Source organism: Eurosta solidaginis, chromosome 1, assembly GCF_040869045.1.
Source record: "Eurosta solidaginis isolate ZX-2024a chromosome 1, ASM4086904v1, whole genome shotgun sequence".
In the NCBI taxonomy this organism is placed as follows: domain Eukaryota; kingdom Metazoa; phylum Arthropoda; class Insecta; order Diptera; family Tephritidae; genus Eurosta; species Eurosta solidaginis.
The window spans coordinates 285,476,534-285,501,415 of NC_090319.1; the positions used below are offsets into that span (position 1 = coordinate 285,476,534).

General features: G+C 36.7%; 1 protein-coding gene across 14 annotated transcripts in view; it reads right to left on the minus strand.

The window, feature by feature from the left end:
• LOC137237421 (tropomodulin-like) overlaps positions 1-24,882 on the minus strand; it is a 406,385-nt gene that overhangs the window by 207,104 nt on the left and 174,399 nt on the right. The window lies entirely within an intron of this gene.

A 24,882-nucleotide genomic window follows, 5' to 3' on the forward strand; every position in this document is an offset into this window, starting at 1 on the left:
TTAAAAGCTAGCTTAGGTTGTCGTATTTTTCTGATATGTGCTATATTGTATACATACAAGAATTGTATGCATTCTGAATTAATAAAAGTAAGTTTTTCACCCTATAATAAATAAGGCACTACTCTTTTCCACCAAGAACTAAAAAGTACAAAATAAAAAGAAAAGAAAAAAATGTTAAGCATTTCCCTTATATAAACGGACAAAATCAGCAAAAAATATATCCTCATAAAAAGACATATTTTTTCGGAACTTGAAAATTAATCTTAATATATAAAAAACACGTGTCACAGGTTTGAGGCCAATGGACTCCTAAACTACTGAACCGATTTTCTCTAGGGGCCGCAATTTAGAGGTACTACGAAATTTTTTGATACAGGAGAGTCTTTAGTTGTTCCATGTGGAATTCTTAAGCCGAATTTCAAAAGCAACGAAAATCTGCATTTCGTTTTAATATTATAGTGAAGTGTGAAAAATAAAAATCTATATGTATAAAAAGAAAGGCTAAAATGTGTGTTAGTTGGTCGCCGGTGTTTGAAGAGATGCGTCGGTCGATTTTGTTCAAACTTTCACACAAGTTGCGTAAACCTCACGCGGTGGTTACTACAGGTACAGGGTCTCGAGATATAGGCCAAAACGTGGGCCAGTGAATTCCTAGACAGTGTTTATACAAAATGGATATCAAATGCAAGCTGTTGATAAGTGCTTTGGTACAGAGTAATATATTATCCAGAGACGGACTGGGACTGGGATTAGGACTAGGACTGGGACTGAGACTCGGAGTGGGACTGGGACTGACACTCGGAGTGGGGCTGGGACTGGGACTAGAATAAAATACACACCACCCTCTGGGACATGCTATAAGGGATGCAGAAGAATGAGAAGGAATTGAGAGAAGAGAAAAGAGAAGGAGATTGAGAAAGAGATAGAATGAGACGAAGATGGAAATAGATGAAGCGAAAAGGATGGAGGGAGGAGTGAATAAAAGGATTGGGAAAAAGTGAAGAGGGGGAGGTCAGAGTCAGACGGAAAAAGCTTATTAAAATGTAAGCATATAGGCCAAATTTAGGGCAGGACAACGTCTGCCGGTTCTTCTAGTTGACTATATATTGATCATGTTTTTTTTTTTTTCAACTGGATTGAAACCATTTAATGTGCGCTCCAAATATATTTTAGTTTCTCATAATTATTTTTACGATTTCTATGTAAAAATTTTAAAATCAAAGTGCAGCAAGAATATGTGTTTATATAAGGATACATTTTTCGCTGATTTTGTTCATTTATATAAAGGAAATGCTTACATTTTTTATACTCAGTTGAGCAGAGCTCACAGAGTATATTAACCTTGATTGGATAACGGTTGGTTGTACAGGTATAAAGGAATCGAGATAAATATAGACTTCCATATACCAAAATCGTCAGTATCGAAAAAAAATTTGATTAAGCCATGTCCGTCCGTCTGCCCGTTAACACGATGACTTGAGTAAATTTTGAGGTATCTTGATGAAATTTGGTATGTAGATTCCTGGGCACTTATCTCAGATCGCTATTTAAAATGAACGATATCGGACTATAACCACGCCCACTTTTCCGATATCGAAAATTTCGAAAAACGGAAAAATGCGATAATTCATTGCCAAAGGCGGATAAAGCGATGAAACTTGGTAGATGGGTTGACGTTATGACGCAGAATAGAAAATTAGTAAGATTTTGGACAATGGGCGTGGCACCGCCCACTTTTGCAAGAAGGTAATTTAAAAGTTTTGCTAGCTGTAATTTGGCAGTCGTTGAAGATATCATAATGAAATTTGGCACGAACGTTACTACTATTACTATATATGTGCTAAATAAAAATTAGCAAAATCGGATGAAGAACACACCCACTTTTTAAAAAAAATATTTTTTAAAAGTCAAATTTTAACAAAAAATTTCATATCTTTACTGTATATAAGTAAATTAAGTCAAAATTCAACTCCAGTAATGGTATGATGCAACAGTTTACAAAAATAAAAGAAAATTTCAAAATGGGTGTGGCTCTGCCCATTTTCATTTAGTTTGTCTAGAATATTTTTAATGCCATAAGTCGAACAAAAATTTACCAATCCTTCTTAAATTTGGTAGAGGCATAGATTCTATGACGGTAACTGTTTTCTGTGAAAATGGGCGAAATCGGTGGAAGCCACGCCCATTTTTTATACACAGTCCACCGTCTGTCCTTCCGCTCGGCCGTTAACACGATAACTTGAGCAAAAACCGATATATCTTTACTAAACTTAGTCCACGTACTTATCTGAACTCACTTTATCTTGGTATAAAAAATGGCCGAAACCCGACTATAACCACGCCCACTTTATCGATATCGAAAATTACGAAAAATGAAAAAAATGCCATAATTTTATACCAAATACGGAAAAAGGGATGAAACATGGTAATTGGATTGGTTTATTGACGCAAAATATAACTTTAGAAAAAACTTTGTAAAATGGGTGTGACACCTACCATATTAAGTAGAAGAAAATGAAAAAGTTCTACAAGGCGAAATCAACAGCCCTTGGAATCTTGCCAGGAATACTGTTCGTGGTATTGCATATATAAATAAATTAGCAGTACCCGACAGATGATTTTCTGGATCACCCTGGTCCACCTTTTTGGTCGATATCGCGAAAACGCCTTCACACATACATCTAAGGGCCACTCGCTTTTAAAACCCTCATTAATACCTTTAATTTGATATCCATATCGTACAAACACATTTTAGAGTCACCCCTGGCCCACCCTAATGGCGATATCTCGAAAAGGCGTCCACCTATAGACTTAATGCCCACTCCGTTTTAAAATGTTCAGTTACACCTTTCGTTTGATACCTATATCGTACAAACATTCTAGAGTCACCCTTGGTCCACCTTTATGGCGATATCTAGAAAAGGCGTCCACCTATAGAACTAAGGATTACTCCCTTTTAAAATACTCATTACCACCTTTCATTTGATACCCATATCGTACAAACACGTTCTAGAGTCACCCCTGGCCCACCCTAATGGCGATATCTCGAAAAGGCGTCCACCTATAGACCTAATGCCCACTCCCTCTTAAAATGCTCAGTAACACCTTTCATTTGATACCCATATCGTACAAACATTCTAGAGTCACCCCTGGCCCACCCTAATGGCGATATCTCGAAAAGGCGTCCACCTATAGACCTAATGCCCACACCCTCTTAAAATGCTCAGTAACACCTTTCGTTTGATATCCATATCGTACAAACATTCTAGAGTCACCCCTGGCCCACCCTAATGGCGATATCTCGAAAAGCGTCCACCTATAGACCTAATGCCCACTCCCTCTTAAAATGCTCAGTAACACCTTTCGTTTGATACCCATATCGTACAAACATTCTAGAGTTACCCTTGGTCGACCTTTATGGCGATATCTCGAACCTATAGAACTAAGGATTACTCCCTTTTAAAATACCCATTACCACCTTTCATTTGATACCCATATCGTACAAACACATTCTAGAGTCACCCCTGGCCCACCTTAATAGCGATATCTCGAAAAGGCGTCCACCGATAGACCTAAGGCCCACTCCCTCTTAAAATGCTCAGTAACACCTTTCATTTGATTTCCATATCGTACATACAAATTCTAGAGTCAGCCCTGGTCCACCTTTATGGCGATATCACTAAATGGCGTCCATCCATAAAACTAAGGCCTACTCTCTCTTAAAATACTCTTTAATACCTTCCATTTGATACACATGTCATACAACCACATTCCAGGGTTGCCCTAGGTTCATTTTCCTACATGGTGATTTTCCTTATTTTGTCTCCATAGCTCTCAACTGAGTATGTAATGTTCGGTTACACCCGAACTTAGCTTTCCTTACTTGTTTTTATTTTTATTTCCCTTCATTAGAAATTTAATAAACTTTAAATAGCAAATTGTTAAATTTCTTAAGGCTTTTTTTTTTTTGATTGGATAACGGTTGGATGTTCAGGTATAAAGGAATCGAGATAGATAAAGACTTCCATATATCAAAATCATCAGTATCGAAAAAAAATTTGATTGAACCATGTCCGCCTGTCTACCCGTCCGTCTGTGTTAACACGATAACCTGAGTAAATATTGAGATATCTTCACCAAATTTGGCACACCTGCTTATCTGGACCCAGAATAGTTTGGTATTGAAAAGGAGCGAAATCGGATGATATTCAAGCCCACTTTTTATATATATACAATTTGGAAAACACAAAAAACCTGATTACTTAGTAAATAATACACCAAGAATGTTGAAATTTGACGTGTGGACTGATATTGAGACTATTGATAAAAACTTGAAAACTTTTTTTAAAATGGGCATGGCGCCGTCCACTTGTGATAAAATAAATTTTACAAATATTATTAATCATAAATCAAAAATCATTAAACCTATCGTAACAAAATTCGGCAGAGAGGTTGCCTTTACTTTAAGGAATGCTTTGAAGGAAAATTAATGAATTCGGTTAAGGACCACGCCCACTTTTATATAATAGATTTTTAAAAGGGTCGTGGACGAATAAAATAAGCTATATCTTTGCAGAAAAGAGCTTTATATCAATGGTATTTCATTTCCCAAGTGGATTTATAACAGTAAATAGGAAAACCTTCAAATTTAAAAAAATGGGCGAGGCACCGCTCCTTTTATGACTAAGCAATTTTCTTTGTTTGGGAGTCATAAGTCGAAGAAAAATTAGTTCAGAATAGAACCATATGGATATGTATTATTGCGCAGCCTTGTAACACTCTTAATCACACAAAACAAACAACAACAGCATTTCAAGTGTACAGCTGTGTATGTGATGTTCGGTTCCACCCGAACTTAGACCTCCTTGTTTTAAATTTGAACTATTTTTTTAAAGGTAAAAAGTGTTTAAGTTGACTATAATAGACTTAAAATGATGCTTAATTTAGAAGCATGTTAAAACCAATAAAACTGTATTTTAATTTGACTATGACTATGCGAATTTATATATACTAGTACAGACCACATAGGTCACATAGGTCAAGGTCTAGAAATTATGGTGAAGTGAACAGCTCCTCTCTACCTAAAACGGGTTTTCTAAGTCTTTATTACTTGGATCAACCAGAAATCGAACATCCCAAATACCACATCTATAATATATGTACCGTTCAAGGTTTATATAGATGTTAGTCTAAAAGATTGTGTCTTCTGCTGATTTACGGAACAATTTCGGCATCATTCCGGGATCATTTCCGTTCTCCCGAGATTACATGAAACAGTTTGAGATATTTTTCAGGATGAAATCGGTACTATTTGGACCAGTGTGAAATCGTGTATGGAATCTTATCGGGACTACTTTTAGAATACCTCGGGGTTTTGCTCCAAATCGCTTCAGAACTCTTTATAGATTAGATATTTTGAGACTATAAAAGAACTGTTTCGGGATTATTTGTGGAACATTTTCGAGACTACTTCAAGTTTTTCTAAGACTATTACAGGACCGTTTGGAGACTGTATTCTTGGGACTGTTTCGAATCCGTTTCTGGACTGTTTTCGTAAAAATAGCGTCGCGTTTTTTGGGAACTTACTCCATATAGTTTCAAGATTGTTTTTGAAAGTATTTCACGATTGTTTAGGTAATCATATTGGAGAGCTGGCACCGAATATTTTTTAATTATCGCCGCATTTGTTCGTTGTTTTCGGAACTATTTCAAGATCATTAAAAAAGGGGAGTTTTGAATCCTCCTTTATTAAGAACTCTACTATATCCTTCCTTCTGATCATCACCGTGTGCTTATCTCCGCGACTGCGACTGTTTCGCGATTTGTTGGGACTATTTAAAGATAATTTTCTGGAGGATCTCGTTATTTTTTTTCACGATCATATCTTGGCATATCGTGCGGTTTGGGACGAGGATTTAGGCTAGTTTACTAATACTTAATGAAAGCTTTTGATTATGTCAGTGCATGTAGGTTCGAGCAGTGTTGTTGCTCAGAATTTTGTGCATTTCTCCAACTCTGGTTTTTGGGCAGTATACAATAGAAACTATTAGCAGTTTGCAAACAGATAAAACTCCACTAAGACAGTGATTGTACACATGTCAATTTGATAACGCAATTCAACTGTGCAAACACACATACATACAATATAAACAATTATTTGGAAATTTTCTTTTAAAAAAGTATAGCAAAATGTTTTGTCAAAGCCACGTTCATTTTATTTCGTTAGTATATGCGTCAATATGAATCTGTTTGTTTAGCTAATTAAAACTTTCCATTATAATTATTAATTAAATAGGCTTATTAGGCTCCTATATTATAACATTTTTATGGGAAGGTCATTATAAACGCTTACTAAGCTTTTTACGACTTTCATCAAAATTAAATGGTATATTAGGTTTGTGGCGAATCTCAAAATTGGAAGTCATTAAAGGAGAAAAGATAGGCCCACCAATGAGTATACAGAAATGATCAGGATGAAGAGCTGAGTTGACTTAGCCAAGTCCGTCTGTCTGTTTGTATGCAAATTAGTCCCTCAATTTTTGAGATATCTTGATAAAATTTAGTGAGCTGTTATATTTAAGTGTCCGATTAGACATTTTCGGGAACAGGTCGGATCGGACCACTATAGCATATATTCCCCATTCAACCGATTTTTCAGAAAAGAGGATTTTTGTCATATCTTCTTAAATTCAGTTTTGAGATTATTTTAGGAACATTTTCAGGACTATTTAAAATTTTTCTAAAACTATTTCGGGACCGTTTAGAAACTATCTCTTGGGGCTGCTTCGGATCCGTTTCTGGATTATTTTCGTAATATTATCGTCCAGACTTTTTAGGAGCTAACCCCATAGGAACTATTTCAAGGTCATTAGTAAAAGTATTTCAGGGGAGTATTGGATCCTGCTTTTTTAAGAACTCCACTATATCCTTCCTTATGTTTATCACCGTGTGCTTATCTCTGCGACTGCGCTTATTTCGCGATTTATTGGAACCATTTAAATATTATTTTCTGGACGATCTCGTTATTTTTTCAAGATCATATCTTGGCATATCGTACAGACTCGATTTAGGCTAGTTTTACTGATACGTGAAGGATAAACAGACGTTTAAATCCACAACAAATGGACGCCTTATTAACACTTATCTAATGATATTGATTACACGACCCTACAAAAAAATTTGTGTTCTTTGTTTTAAGTTTATTTCATGAATTTCTGTTTTACTATAAATAAAAACGAAAAGAAAATACTTTTTTTCGGTGTAAAGTTTGCTTTCCTAATTGTTATAGTAACAATACTCATGGCGGTAGAGTGATAAACAACGATCAGGTATTTTGTACAAAACTAGAATAACCTAAAGATCGTCGCAAAAGTGTAAATATGACAATGCCTTTCTTTTATATGTGGGCAATTTTTAAGGCTCCAGATATAAAATATGAATTAAATACATCTCTGACCCTCTGTGAAGCCTACGAGGCATATTTTGGCGGCCCTGTTTGCAATCAAGACAAGACACGGGTTCCACATGTTGCTTGTAGTTATTGTAAAAGATGTTTGGAAGGTAAGTAAATTTTAGTTAAATAGCAAATTAAATAAAGTAATCTTATTGATTTCTCTTTCTATATTTTAGGTTGGTATCGAAGTGAGAAAAGATGAATTTTGCAATACCAAGAATGTGGCGAGAACCAAAAGATCACGTTAAAGACTTCTACTTTTGCATTATGAATCCGAGTAAAAGGCGTAGAGGAAAAATGCAAAACATATTGAATATCCTGATCCTGAGTCTTCTTCTGCTCCAGTCACACATGATCTGACACGATCAGTAACAGAACCACCGAAGACATTATCGCAGAGAAGTGGCTCATCTCTTAGTTCTTATAAAAGCAATGGCGATAAGGAGTTTTTACAGACACCAGAACAACCAAAACTTCACTTCATGACTACTGAAGATTTTAGTGATTTGATTAGAGATTTAAATTTACCAAAAAGTTAAGCAGAGCTTTTAGGCTCTTCGTCGAACAACATTAATGAAAACGTGATGGGAGACTATATTTGGGGTTTATTGAGGGATAGTACCTATGAACATAAAAGAAAAAGTAAAAGTATACACTTTTAAATCATTTTCCACTTTTTGTAAGTTATTTCGATATTAAAACTTAATAAAAATATTGATTTGAACTGTTTCATTTTAAAGTAAAAATTAAAACCACAGATTTTGAAAAATATCGTTCAAGCGGTTTCCTAAATAAGTCAAAGTAAAATCTTGACCCGTGTCATGTCATCCCATTTAATTTCGGGCAGTGTTGTTGCTCAGAATTTAGTGCACTTCTCCCAAACCTGGTTTTTTGGCAGTATACATATAGTATATTAGCAGTTTGGAAACGGATAAAACTTCATTAAAAATATAGTCATTGTACTGTGCAAACATATATATATATATATATATATATATAAGCAAACAATTATTTGGAAATTTTCTTTTGAAAAAGTATAGCAAAATATTTTCTCAAAGCCACGTTCATTTTATTTCGCTGGTGTATGCGTCAATATGATTCTGTTTGTTTAAGTAATTAAAACTTTCCATAGGCTTATTAGGCTACTATAAGAGAAAATTTATATGGGTATGTCATTATAAATGCTTATTAAGCTTTTATATTTGCCAGAAAAAATGCGCCAAGGGTCTTGGATTCAACTCCTAGGCACATTAAAATCAAAAATGAAGAAAAAGGTTTTTTAATTAGAAAAACGATTTTCTAATCGGCGTCGCCTCTCGGAAGTGTTTAGCATACACTCGGAATGTATTTCTGCCACGAAATGCTCCTCAGTGAAAACTCATCTGCCTTGAAGATGCTGTTCGGAGTCGGCGTAAAAGCGTGTAGGTGTAATCCCTCCAACTTGTAGGAAAAACAAGTAAGGAAGTCTACGTTCGGGTGAAACCGAACATTACATACCAAGCTATACACTTTAAATGCAGCTGTTCTTTTTTTTGTGTGCTTAATAGTGTTACAAGGCTGCGCAATAATACATATAAATTTGGTTCTATTCTGAACTAATTTTCGTTTAAAAGAATCAAAAAGGATATAGAGGCTAACACCAATGACCTTGAGTGGGTAATAATGCAGTTTTCCTTCAGATATGGGGATTTCCCTATTGTTTATTTTAAAATAAAGATAGAACAGAACAATAAAAATACGATTGGTACAAAACTATTTTTCGCTAAGGTTTAACTTATTATTTTTGTCTACGACCCTTTTTAAAGTCAATTATATAAAAGTGGGCGTGGTCCTTAACCAATTTTATCCATTTTTACTGCTATAAGGAAATATGTGTACCATAAGGAAAATATGTGTACCCAATTTTATTACGATCCGTAAATTTTTCTTCGAGTTATGGCTCCCGAAACATTGAAAATTGCTTAGTCATAAAAGGAGCGGTGCCACGCCCATTTTTTGAATTTGAAATTTTTCCTATATATTGTTATAAATCCACTTGGGAAATGAAATACCATTGATACAAAGCTCTTTTATGCAAATATATAGCTTATTTTATTCGTCCACGACTCTTTTAAAAATCTATTATATAAGAGTGGGCGTGGTCCTTAACCGAATTCATTAATTTTCCTTCAAAGCATTCCTTATAGTAAAGGCAACCTCTCTGCCGAATTTTGTTACGATAGGTTTAATGATTTTTGATTTATGATTAATAATATTTGTAAAATTTATTTTATCACAAGTGGGCGGGGCCATGCCCATTTAAAAAAAGGTTTCAAGTTTTTATCAATAGTCTCAATATCAGTCCACACGTCAAATTTCAACATTCTTGGTATATTATTTACTGAATAATCAGGTTTTTTGTGTTTTCCAAAATGTTATATACAGTGGCTCACTCAGTGGCGTATTTCGTGCAGCTACAGACCAAAACTGTAGAGCTATATAGGAAGGAAACTAGTGACGGTGTCAAAAAAATTCTAATGCACAGTTTTAATAAAAATATGCTTCTATTTAAACAATTACTTATTTTTCATGTGTTTTTACGTTTGTGCTAATTATTTAATAAAAGCTAAAATTATCTCAAAAACTAAGGTCACAGCACTGCGACCTGCCTTAGAAAAAACTATTTTTTATTTAGTTTAGTACCTCGTATGACCACTTTTTGTTAAATAACATCTTCAAGATGATTCTCAACAGATGCAATTAGTTTTTGAGCGGCTTCGGGTGGTGTCTTATGCCTTTCTTCGATAAGAGTAATTTTTAAATCGCTTATCGTACTAATCTGCTTTTGCCGTGTAGCCGATTCCAAAATTGATCACATATTTTCAATGCCATTTAAGACGAGAGATTGTGGAAGTGGACTCATGAGGTGTGAAAGGTTCAGTATTACCCATGCCTGCACAATCCCGGCACAATCCTGGATTTGTGTTAAAGGTATTTGTCTTGGTTATTGCGTAATCGATCACGTACACTAAATTAGGGACGATTCGCAATAAATTGCCTTTCGTAAGGATAAACACAAATTTTTGTCCATTGTGGCATCAAAGAAAGTTATTTTGCCAACTCCAGAAGCAGCCAAGTAGACCCAAACCCATCACACTTCCACCGCCATACCATAGAGTTGCTTTCAAAATTTTATTTTTGAGCTCTGAAATTGCTTAACACCGCTTTCAAAATTTTATTTTTGAGCTCTGAAATTGCTTAACACCGCACGTATCATCTCTGAATCAATAGTTTTATATATTTGGCTTATATGGCATAATTAAAGTGAGGTGTAAAGCAAACACATAGCTCAAAAAGCAAATGCAGAGCACAAACATATAAAATTTTAGGCAACTGTATGGTATGGCGGTGGAAGTGTGATCGGTTTGGGCCTACTTGCCTCTGGAGTTGGCAAAATAACTTTCTTTGATGGCATAATGGACAAAAATTTGTATTTAACCCTACGAGAAGACAAATTGTTGCAAACTATCCCTAATTAAGATGTACGTGATCGTTTTCGCAATAACCAAGAAAAATACCCTTAACATATATCCAGGATTGTGCCGGTATTGTGCAGGCATGGGTAAGACTGAACTCTTCACACCTCATGAGTCCACTTCCACAATCTCTCGTCTTAAATGCCATTGAAAATTTGTGGTCAATTTTGGAATCGGCTACACGGCAAAGGCAGATTACTAAGATAAGCGATTTAATAACTACTCTTGTCGAAGAAAGGCATAAGGCACCACCCGAAGCCGCTCAAAAACTAATTGCATCTATTGGGAATCATCTTTAAGATGTTATTTAACAAAAAGGTGGTCATACGAGGTACTAAACTAAATAAAAAGTAGTTTTTTCTAAGGCAGGGCGCAGTGCACGAAATAAGCTGTGACCTTAGTTTTTGAGATAATTTTAGCTTTTATTAAATAATTAGCACAAACGTGAAAACACATGAAAAATAAGTAATTGTTCAAATAGAAGCATATTTTTATTAAAACTGTGCATTTGAATTTTTTTGACACCGTCACTAGTTTCCTTCCTATATAGCTCTACAGTTTTGTTCTGTAGCTGCACGAAATAAGCTGTGAGCAACGTGTATAAAAAGTGCGCGTGGCTATCATCCGATTTCGCACATTTTCAACACCAAACTATTCTGGGTCCAGATAAGCTCGTGTACCAAATTTGGTAAACATATCTCAATATTTAATCAAGTTATCGTATTTATTAACGGGCAGACGGACAGACGGACGGACGGACATGGCTCAATCAAATACTGATGATTTTCATATATGGAAGTCTATATCTATCTCGATTTCTTTATACCTGTACAACCAACCGTTATCCAATCAAAGTTATAATACCCTTTGTACAAGTACAGCGGGTATAATTAAAAGAAGCACGACGCAAATTGGAAGATAAGCTCGAGTTTAAACAAACAAGATTTTTTATTGTGTATGCTTGACGTTAATTAAGATGTATTGTTGTTATTTAAAATTCTTGAAATTTTGACTGAAAGGTGTTTGCTTATTTTTTATTCACATTGCTCAATTAGGTATAAATAGCGGCCACAAAATTGATCTCGGTGTAGTTTATACTTAAAAAGTGGTGTAAAAGTTCTTAAATTAAAATGAATTATTGCATTTATTTGGCGATCGTGTTTGTCGTTCTAAGCAGCCGCTTATCCTATACGAATGCAGAATTTCGCGTTATAAATGGAAAACATATAAAAATAGTGAACAGCGCACATACGGCAGCAATATTTATAAAAAAACAGTATCAATGCGTTGGTACCTTAGTTACTTTCAAATCGGTTGTTACAGTGGCGACTTGCGTATCCAATTTCAGACAACAACCGGCCGTGGTCGACGTTCAAGCTGGTATGGTCAATATGCATAAAACATACAAAGGAACAGGGCAAAAACAAAGAGCGAAGAGTATAATTCCACATCCTTCTTATACTGAAAGATCGAGACGGTATATGAACATAGCTGTGGTCATATTGGGTGCAGACTTTCAATTCAGTTTCGCAGTAAACCCAATACACCTTTGCGATTCCGTATTACTGGGCATGGAAATGAAAGTTAGTGGATGGGGTGCGATAGATTTTGGTGAAGAAGAGCCTCCTTTTTTTATTCTCAAAACTACTAAAATGACCATAATGCAAAAGAATGAATGTCAGAAAAATGTGATGGAAACTTTAAAGATGACGATATCACTACCAGATACAATCATTTGTGCTGACGGTGGTGGGAGTTATTTGGGTGCTGGTGATTCTGGAGCAGGGGGAATTGTGGATGGCAAACTTTGTGCAGTGGCACACGGTGTTTTTGATATAATGAATACTCCGAATTTATTTACAAATGTAACAAATGAAAGTGTTCTGAACTTTTTAAAAACCACTATAGCTTGTGTATAGTGTTGTGGAATGTTGTTGAATGGAATATCACCCTTACTCGACAGAACACCAAATTTCGAAACATTTTGAGATAGGATAGTTGAGATATGGTGACATTTCACTCAGCAGTCGAGCTGGAGATATTTTTTTTTTATATCACGTACAAATAAATTGTTATAATTGCGAGTAAATAAATATGTATTTTTGATTGTATGCAATTAAAGTGGTACGTATGTATGTATGCCTTAAATTGTAAGACCAAAGTTTTATCACGACTGTAAAGTTCTATCTATGGTTAAGTCAAAATATATTTTCCAATTGGGCGTTATGAATATGGAAAGTTTACCAGGGCTTTAAAGAGCAGACATTTTACCACAATATTATTTTACTTTAACAAAAGTTGTCGCTGGATGTCACACTGATCAAACTGTTTTGAGGAGATGTAAGCCTAAATATCGCTTCTAATTTACGTTGTGCTTCTTTTTAGTTTTTCCTACAAATCGGAGGGAAGGGACCTACATTTTTATCCCGACAGAAATAAACTCGGAGTGTTTGCAGAACTACTGCCAAGGGGGACACCGCTTAGAAGAACTTGTTTTCTAATTGAAACAAAGTTTTTCTTAGTTGTTGATGGTGCTTTGCGTGGAACTTTAATGCAACACCTTCAGTGTGTTGAGCGGTACGACGCCTTAATGACCAGATAACCACTTCTTCTCTGCTTTGGCTTCGGCCGTGAACAGATGCATTGCACAAGGGGCTACCGCTGTGCCTTTAAGATGCACTTTCCTTCCGCCCACGGATCGATCCACGGTGTTGCGGCTGGTACAGTTCCGCCCTCCGTTAGCACGTTCTATCTAGCGTGCCAGTAGGGAGGCGGGGGTGTCCAGAGATGAAGTCAGTACTAACCAGTCCTCGCAGTCTCTCGTAGGTCAGCGATCCGTCCGATACCGCCGAAGACAACCCCTACTGGAACAACCAGCAGCTGCACAGGTAAAACCCGTTACCAGTATACCTACCTTCCCGCCTTCGCCATGGTACGCGCTCCGTAACCCACCGCTGCTGCTGTCGCATCGTCGCCCATCTGGTGTTGCCGCTGCTTCCATCCCGCCGCTGCTACGACGACCGTTTGGAGTCCTCTATCCTCCCGCCGTTTAGCCGCCGTGCTCATCCCCCCGCTGCTACGACAAACGTTGGCCATTCGCAATCCCACCGCCGTTGAGCCGCCATGCTGATCCCACCGCTGCTATGACCACCGTTGGGCGTCCGCTATCCTACCGCCGTTAAGCTGCCGTGCTGACCCCCACTGCTTCCATAGCGCCGTCTGCTACGACGACCGTTAGCTGCCGCTCTCCTTTCTCCCCCACCATCTCGGAATGAAAAACTGCTGTATTCGTAACACATATATACCGTGTTTTTATTCAGTAGGTGTTTGTGGGACCTTTACTCGACCCGGCGTGTTACCCCATCCTTAGAAAAAACTCACCTCATAAACTGCGTTGTTGCTCTTAAGTGCATCTCTTATCGAAAACTAGGTCAGAGTACGTGCTTATAATTCGATTAGAGAACGATTTAAGAAGCACTGAAATGCGATTATTTCACAGTTATCGATTATTCGTAGGACATGATAGAGCGAAAGTTGTGCGAAAATATTGCTAGTTGCAAATCAGTTTTTCATTTTTAGTAATTAAAAGTAGTAAGAGAAAATTAATAAGAAAAGCTAAAGAGGGAAAATGAGCAAAATGTTGCTATTTGTCTGGCATTATGAGAAAAATGTGCCCTAATCCATATTTCATATCAACACAGAGCTAATATTGGAGGAATACGTGATAGCGAAAATTTAGTTTAGGTTAGGCTTTGAATTATTATAAGAAGCATTTGAAATATATTCATATCAAGTATATAAGCTTACAACCCATTAAAATAGTTGATAAAATATAGCAATGAAAATGGAACTGATTATAAATAATTGCATTTAAGTGCGCTTAAATTAAAAATTCACATTAGAAACCAACTTGAAATTGACGTAACAATTCGATTAGAATCTTAACCGTGTTCTCGATATCGACAACAAAGCCCCCTTTTTGTGGAGAATGCTGCAATTCTCGACAGTTTCGCAAATTGTCTTGTAACCTTTAACCTTAGAAAAATAGGATCCGTTTTCTAATCATTCTCTAATATAAATGCATGTTGGGATATAGCATACCTCTTAAAAATATTACGCTTCCTCTAACAACTTAAATTCAGGATCCCCCCATACCGTGAACAAAGATGGCAGCACATCAGAAATGTTTGTGAAAAGTGCTGCAAGTCAAAGATTATTTTTTGAAACATTTTGTTATACGTTTAAGGTGTTATGACATGCTTTATTCCGTTGGTCCACTAAATTTTTCCTTTTTTTAGATGCAGTTTTAGGCCTCTCTGGATTAAAATTGAAACCTAGTTCTGCCCACTCATTTAAACGAAGACCGATATAATCTATTATTGAAACCAATTTTGTTTGTCCATATACATATGTAGAAGAAAAAGTTTGATATTTAGGCTCAAACTTTTAGCCGTGTACTAGCGTACCCGGCAGACGTCGTCCTGCCCACGTATTTTAAAACTCAACTTCCCTTTCCTTTTATCACTCTCTATATCGTCGGCGACACTACAACTTTACTAAATTTTCATCCATTTCTTTTTCCTCTTCTTTTGCTTTCCTTTTTCCTCATCTCCACTCCCTTTTCATTGTAATTTTTGCACTAACCCCGGTAATAACTGAATCGGAACTTCAGTTATCAATGGCTTATGATAAAAAGGGCGTCCTTTATACCAGATTTCAAGTAAACCATTAAGTCAATTTGTTCGAATAGATTGGTCTCTGGTCCTCATCTCGGAAAGAAACTTTTCAAAAACACTCTGGCGTCGCTGTGAAGCTCTTCTACAAATTTGAAAACATATTTACACAAATCCGTATGCATCCCATTCAAAGCCAGTTTGCTCGCTCAACCCACAGCAGACATACACACGAATGGCATATTTAGGCTGTGACTTTTGTGTCACATTATTATACTAAGCTGAGCAGAGCTCACAGAGTATATTAACTTTGTTCGCGTCACGGTAATCCGTAACGGCATAAACTAATCGAGATAGATATAGACTTCTATATATCAAAATGATATGGGCGAAAAAAGAAATGCATTTATCCATGTCCGTCCGTCCGTCTGTTCGTCCGTCTGTAAACACGATAACTTGAGTAAATTTTGAGGTATCTTGATGAAATTTGGTATGTAGGTTCCTGGGTGCCGCTCATCTCAGATCGCTATTTCGATATCGAGAATTTCGAAAAACTGAAAAATTCCGATAATTCATTACCAAAGACGGATAAAGCGATGAAACTTGGTATGTGCATTGACTTATGACGCAAAATAGAAAATTAGTAAAATTTGGGACAATGGGCGTGACACCGCCCACTTTTAAAACAAGGAAATTGAAAAGTTTTGCAAGCTGTAATTTGGCAGTCGTTGAAGATATCATGATGCAATGTGGCAAGCACGTTACTCATATTACTGTATGTGTTCCAAATAAAAATTAGCAAAATCGGACAACGAACACGCCCACTTTTAAACAAATTTTTGTTCAAAGTCAAATTTTAATAAAATATTTAATATCTTTACAGTATATTAGTAAATTATGTCAACATTCAACTCCAGTAATGATATGATGCAACAAAATGCAAATATAAAAGTAAAATTTAAAAATGGGCGTGGCTACGCTCTTTTTCATTTAATTCGTCTAGAATAATTTTAAGGCCATAAATCGAACAAAAATTTACCAATCCTTATGAAATTTGGTAGGTGCATATATTCTACGATGATAACTGTTTTCTGTGAAAATGGGTGAAATCGGTTGAAGCCACGCCCAGTTTTTATACACAGTCGACCGTCTGTCCTTCTGCTCGGCCGTACTTATCTGAACTCACTTTATCTTGGTATAAAAAATGGCCGATATCCGACTATGACCAAGTCCACTTTTTCGATATCGAAAATTACGAAAAATGAAAAAAATGCTATAATTCTGTACCAAATATGAAAAATGAGATGAAACATGGTAATTGGATTGGTTTATTGACGCAAAATATAACTTTAGAAAAAACTTTGGAAAATGGTTGTGACACCTACCATATTAAGTAGAAGAAAATGAAAAAGTTCTGTAGGGCTAAATCAAAAGCGCTTGGAATCACGGCAGGAATATTGTTCGTGGTATTACATATGTAAATAAATTAGCGGTACCCGACAGATGATGTTCTGGGTCACCCTGGTCCACATTTTGGTCGATATCTCGAAAACGCCTTCACATATACAACTAAGGGCCACTCCGTTTTAAAACCCTCATTAATACCTTTAATTTCATACCCATATCGTACAACACACATTCTAGAGTCATCGCTGGTCCACCTTTATGGCGATATCCTGAAATTGCGTCCACCTGTAGAACTATGGCGAACTCCCTTTTAAAATACTCTTTAAGACCTTCCATTTGAAACCCATGTCATACAAACACATTCCAGGATTACCCTAGGTTCGTTTTGCTAAATGGTGATTTTCCCTTGTTTTGTCTCCAAAGCTCTCAGCTGAGTATGTAATGTTCGGTTACACCCGAACTTAGCCTTCATTGCTTGTTTTTAAATGTTTTCATAACGCTCTTTAAGAAATATAACATAAAAAAAAATCAAGAATTTTTGTGCGCGGCAGCTTCTAAAAATGCTTCATTACAGAAAAATGCGTTATATATTTCATCTTCGTCGCTAATTACATTTTTAAATCGAAAGGAAGGTGCTTGTCGCAATGGTGCGTTTTCTAGAGAAGGTCAAAATATTCTTCCTTTCTAAGGATATTAGACAAAAAATTCTTACATGAAAAGTTAAAGAGGAACTCTTTAAAACTTAAATCAAAGTCGAGTCACTTTGGATAAGCCTCTTTAATTCTCTTTGTTTTGCAGTAATTAGTTGAGAGTAATGATAAAAGTATCTACTAGTAAACCTCCATCGATATTTACTTGTAGGTCAGAGAGCGTGACTTTTATGGTGGAAAACGCTGTATTTATTATAACCTGTGTTGATGGAGTGCTAAAGATAACCTGGGCCACTTCAGTTAGGTCTTTACTTTGGTAATTTTTCCAAGAGTGTAATGTATCAATAGGGGAGTTTAGGATTTTGTGCAAATGGTCTACCATCATTGTATTTGTAAACTGTTTTAGTATTTTTAAATAAAATGCCTACAAAATATATGGCTATGCATTTGCTACGTCATGGCTAATACGCAACATCAAAAATCGATAGCACGAAAAGGAGCTGCCTATATGCCGCTATGTCTGAATTTGGTTTCCCCGCAAAACTTATACGGCTGTGCAAAATGACGTTGAGCAACACCATCAGCTCAGTCAAAATTGGGAAGGACCTCTCCGAGCCGTTCGAAACTAAACGAGGTTTTAGACAGGGTGACCCCCTATCGTGCGATTTCTTTAATATGATGCTGGAGAAAATTATACTAGCTGCAGAACTTAACCGCACTGGAACAATATTCTATAAAAGCGTGCAATTACTGGAATATGCTGATGACACTGATATCATGCGGACAAACATTCGACAAACATAATATAAATTAAATAAAAATACGGTTGAGTGAATAACTATTATGTATGTAGTAGTTGAATGATTTTGGAAATGATTTTCGAAAATATATGTCTTTAATTGACAGAAGCATGCTTACTCCATTCACTTGTCGGGATAGAAAGGATTGAGTTGCTGTTGAACTCATTGTCAAGGGAGATGAACACAGTTAACATCAAATGTGATTTTGTAGAATTTGGTATCTTATTTACCAAGGCTTTAATTTCAATTCACAAACACCCATGTATGAATGTTGGATGCCAGCAATCTGTAGTTTTACTACCATTTTATGTTTGTTTACATTAAATTTGCAGAGTTTCGCCAACATAAATCCCATTGTAGTGCCAACACCAAAGTAATTTATGGCAAATCAATAAGGGGCGAATGTGAATATTTGTTTGCAAGAGGGATTTTATGTGTACGTAAACTCGATGATATTTTTATTGTGAATGAAATACAGCATATATGGCAGTGTTAGGTTAGGTTCAGGGATGCACCTTAACGTTAAGCTAATCGTTTATCGTTTATCACCGTTTCCGTTGAAACACTTCGAAATATTATCGATAAAGAAATTATCAAGATAAATTGTATCTCGTTTTTAACCGAAACGAAAAGCTTTCGTTAACGTTAAAAACGTTAACAAAAACGTGATACTTTATGTTTGAATTGTGCTGGCAATGCTATAGCCATGGTGAAGCCGTAAGGTGGCAACAACGAGCGCACATACACACACAAACTCTATGTAATTTGTTTGTGTAATTCGTTGGTGGTAATGTCAAAAATACTCTGAGAAATGTTCGTACTGTCAAAATTCATGAGAAAAGTTGCAATCAGCTTGGCTGATGCTTTCACCTTTAATGACTCCGCCATCAATCAGCTTTGCCAGCATAGTTTGAAATTAATAATCAACATAAACGATTTGATTTCGTTTTGATATGGCAGAAAACGAAACGAAATCATTTCGTTAATTTGACGATCTTAACGTTAATAAACGAAACGAAATGACTTCGTTTCGTTTATTAACGTTGATTATCGTAACGAAATGATATCGTTTCGTTGGTTAAGCATGCCTGGTTAGGTTAGAGTGGCCTCCGGTGCACACTGACCGGTCTTATATGGAGTTGGTGGCCAAAAATATTTCCAGTAGAGATATCAACGTGAAACTTTGGTCACGGCTTTGCAAATATTTGAGAATTATGTTTTCATAAAATTAGTGCGGGTGATACCTTCATACCGACCCGCAACCACCCACTTTCACAGCATGCATACAAAATGTAAGTAGATGTGGGGGAAAGGTCGTAAGATGTTTCTATCGCAAATGCAATGTTTAATAGAATTAAATAAAAGTTAAAAAATCTTGCATAACAATAACAAAACAACAAATCCACACAAAAGTTTACATTTGCATATCGTCGACTGGATAAAATAATGTCGTATGTTACATATGAGCACATATAACATACGACAATAATTTATCAGGGTGACGCTATCAGAAAACTGTCGCATAACATAGTTAGGGGCAGAAAGTGGCAGTTGATATTAACAAATTAGAATCTTAAAACTTTGAGTAATAATAGGATATAAGTCCCAATGTGAGGATCGTTGAGGAACCCAACTAAAACTTTAGCTGAAATTGAAATATTTGTGCAAATAAACACTAATAAAGTCACTGGTGAAATTTAAAAAAAAAAAAAAAAGCAAAAACACAACCAGCTAGAGACACTAAAAGTATTTCAAAATGAAGTTAATATCTTTGACTTCAATACTGGTTTTTATTTATTTCAATACAATGATATTTTATGCATTTTAAAATGGCTTAAACCTGCATTTTATTTTTAACTTGCTCACACTGCAAAAAACAACTAATAACATAACCTCAATTTTGAAGCTATCCTTAAAGATTACAGTTCCAATACAACAAAATCAAATATACCTGCTCTGATAAGAGATTTGGTGACAAACTTTTCACTTTGGTTTTTTTATTTGTGGCCTGTGGAACCGACCACTTTGCGGTGGGAGCACCAGTGCACTTAGGCCCAAAAGGGGCCCGTTGTGATACTACGTTGATCTCTTCCCTACTCAACCCAACAGGTCAATTCAGTAAACATCAGGCATTTTTTAGATCACAAAGATCGTCAAAGAAGGGAGCTGCAATGATCCTCTTGTGCCAAAACTCAGAACAATGCTTAACTATTTCTATTTCCTCTTCGTCTTTGCAGTTCCTGCAGTAATCATTATAGGGAGCAGTCAGTCGTTGTGCATGCCTTCCGATTGCTATGTGGCCGGTTATAAGTCCACCCACCAGAGATATGCATCCCTTCGAAGAAGAAGGAGACTTCTCGTGCGTCTCACATCCCATTCAGGCCACACGACCTCAGTGCGATAGCAGGATTCAAGATTGCTCCATGACACTCTTTGTTCCCCAAGGAAAATCTCATTGAAAGTAAGCTTACAGGTAGCGAGCAGCATGCACACCCCCTTCCAGGACTACGAAAGCGGAACGGATGTGCCACCTCTTGTAAGTACGTCAGCCATCTCATTGCCCGGTATATCCGATTGTCCCGGAATCCATACTAGACTAGGGAAAGTTTGCTCAGCGATCTCGTTAAGAGATTTGTGGCGCTTCTCTGTTGTCCTGGACTTACATGTGACCAATCCAAGCGTTTTTGCTGCAGCAAATTTGGTTATAGCCGTGAACAGCCGTTCTCAGTTGATCAGCGGACGCGATAATAGCAGTCACCTCCGCCTGAAAGGAGCTGCAATGATTGGGTAGGCTAAACAATAGATTCCACCCTAGTTAAGGTGCAGAGTTACTAAGAAGAAATTATTAAAGTAGAAGTTTAGAGGAAAAAGGAATTGACATTCCAACTAACTTTACTAAATAGTGTTTACTTTACAGACCATCTAAACGGAAAATTAAAAAATAAGGAAGGCTAAGTTCGGGTGTAACCGAACATTACATACTCAGTTGAGAGCTATGGAGACAAAATAAGGAAAATCACCATGTAGGAAAATGAACCTAGGGTAACCCTGGAATGTGGTTGTATGGCATGTGTATCAAATGGAAGGTATTAAAGAGTATTTTAAGAGAGAGTAGGCCATAGTTCTATGGATGGACGCCATTTAGGGATATCGCCATAAAGGTGGACCAGGGCTGACTCTAGAATGTGTTTGTACGATATGGGTATCAAATGAAAGGTGATAATGAGTATTTTAAAAGGCAATGGGCTTTAGTTCTATAGGTGAACGCCTTTTCGAGAAATCGTCATAAAGGTGGACCAGGGGTGACTCTAGAATATGTTTGTACGATATGGGTATCAAATGAAAGCTGTTAATGAGTATTTTGAAAAGGAGTGATCCTTAGTTCCATAGGTGGACGCCGTTTCGAGATATCGCCATAAAGGTGGACCAGGGGTGTCTCTACTTGTAAGATATGGGAATCAAATAAAAGGTGTTACTGAGCATTTTAAGAGGGAGTGGGCATTAGGTCTATAGATGGACGCCTTTTCGAAATGTCGCCATTAGGGTGGGCCAGGGGTGACTCTAGAATGTGTTTGTATGATATGGGTATCAAATGAAAGATGGTAATAAGTATTTTAAAAGGGAGTAATCCTTAGTTCTATAGGTGGACGCCTTTTCGAGATATCGCCATAAAGGTGGACCAAGGGTGACCCTAGAATGTTTGTACGATATGGGTATCAAACGAAAGGTGCTACTGAGCATTTTAAGAGGGAGTGGGCATGAGGTCTATAGGTGGACGCCTTTTCGAGATATCGTTATTAGGGTGGGCCAGGGGTGACTCTAGAATGTGCTTGTACGATATGGGTATGAAACGAAAGGTGTTACTGAGCATTTTAAGAGGGAGTGGGCATTAGGTCTATAGGTGGACGCCTTTTCGAGATATCGCCATTAGGGCGGGCCAGGGGTGACTCTAGAATATTTTTGTACGATATGGGTATCAAATGAAAGGTGGTAATGAGCATTTTAAGAGGGAGTGGGCATTAGGTCTATAGGTGGACGCCTTTTCGAGATATCGCCATTAGGGTGGGCCAGGGTGACTCTAAAATGTGTTTGTACGATATGGGTATCAAATGAAAGGTGGTAATGAGTATTTTAAAAGGGAGTAATCCTTAGTTATATAGGTGGACGCCTTTTCGAGATATCGCCATAAAGGTGGACCAAGGGTGACTCTAGAATGTTTGTACGATATGGATATCAAACGAAAGGTGTTACTGAGCATTTTAAGAGGGAGTGGGCATTAGGTCTATAGGTGGACGCCGTTTCCAGATATCGCCATTAGGGTGGGCCAGGGGTGACTCTAGAATGTTTGTACGATATGGGTATCAAACGAAAGGTGTTACTGAGCATTTTAAGAGGGAGTGGGCATTAGGTCTATAGGTGGGCGCCTTTTCGAGATATCGCCATTAGGGTGGGCCAGGGGTGACTCTAGAATGTGCTTGTACGATATGGGTATCAAACGAAAGGTGTTACTGAGCATTTTAAGAGGGAGTGGGCATTAGGTCTATAGGTGGACGCCTTTTCGAGATATCGCCATTAGGCTGGGCCAGGGGTGACTCTAGAATGTTTGTACGATATGGGTATCAAACGAAAGGTGTTACTGAGCATTTTAAGAGGGAGTGGGCATTAGGTCTATAGGTGGACGCCTTTTCGAGATATCGCCATTAGGGTGGGCCAGGGTGACTCTAGAATGTGTTTGTACGATATGGATATCAAATTAAAAGTATTAATGAGGGTTTTAAAAGCGAGTGGCCCTTAGATATATATGTGAAGGCGTTCTCGCGATATTGACCAAAATGTGGACCAGGTGATCCAGAAAATCATCTGTCGGGTACTGCTAATTTATTTATATATGCAATACCACTAACAGTATTCCTGCCAAGATTCCAAGGGCCTTGTAGAACTTTTTCATTTTCTTCTACTTAATATGGTAGGTGTCACACCCATTTTACAAAGTTTTTTCCAAAGTTATATTTTGCGTCAATAAACCAATCCAATTACCATGTTTCATCCCTTTTTTCGTAGTTGGTATAGAATTATGGCATTTTTTTCATTTTTCGTAATTTTCGATATCGATAAAGTGGGCGTGGTTATGGTCGGATTTTGGCCATTTTTTATACCAAGATAAAGTGAGTTCAGATAAGTACGTGGGCTAAATTTAGTAAAGATATATCAGTTTTTGCTCAAGTTATTGTGTTAACGGCCGAGCGGAAGGACAGACGGTGGACTGTGTATAAAAACTGGGCGTGTGTTCCACCGATTTCGCCCATTTTCACAGAGAACAGTTACCGTCACAGAATCTAGGCTCCTACCAAATTTGAGAAGGATTGGTTAATTTTTGTTCGACTTATGGCATTAAAAGTATTCTAGACAAACTAAATGAAAATGGGCGGAGCCACGCCCATTTTGAAATTTTCTTTTATTTTTGTATTTTGTTGCATCATATCATTACTGGAGTTGAATTTTGACTTAATTTACTAATATATAGTAAAGATATTAAATTTTTTGTTAAAATTTGAATTAAAAAAAATTTTTTTTTAAAAAGTGGGCGTGTTCTTCATCCGATTTTGCTAGTTTTTATTTAGCACATATATAGTAATAGTAGTAACGTTCCTGCCAAATTTCATCATGATATCTTCAACGACTGCCAAATTACAGCTTGCAAAACTTTTAAATTACCTTCTTGTAAAAGTGGGCGGTGCCACGCCCATTGTCCAAAATCTTACTAATTTTCTATTCTGCGTCATAACGTCAACCCATCTACCAAGTTTCATCGCTTTAACCGCCTTTGGCAATGAATTATCGAATTTTTTCGGTTTTTCGAAATTTTCGATATCGAAAAAGTGAGCGTGGTTATAGTCCGATATCGTTCATTTTAAATAGCGATCTGAGATGAGTGCTCAGGAACCTACATACCAAATTTCATCAAGATACCTCAAAATTTACTCAAGTTATCGTGTTAACGGACGGACGGACGGACGGACATGGCTCAATCAAATTTTTTTTCGATCCTGATTATTTTGATATATGGAAGTCTATATCTATCTCGATTCCTTTATATATATACAACCAACCGTTATCCAATCAAACTTAATATACTCTGTGAGCTCTGCTCATCAGAGTATAAAAAATAAAGAGATCGGACGACTTGAAATTGCCTGTTCAATCGGTGAGACATTGTCTCTTCTTAAACCCCTTTACCGTGTGATATTTTTTGGAAATGAGGAAATCTATATATAACCAAGCTATAACTTATTTTATGCGGTACATAAACGGATATAAATTTGTTTTCTTTAAAAAGCTAAAGTTTGAATTAAAGTTTACCTAGCTGTCAACAAGCAGTCACTC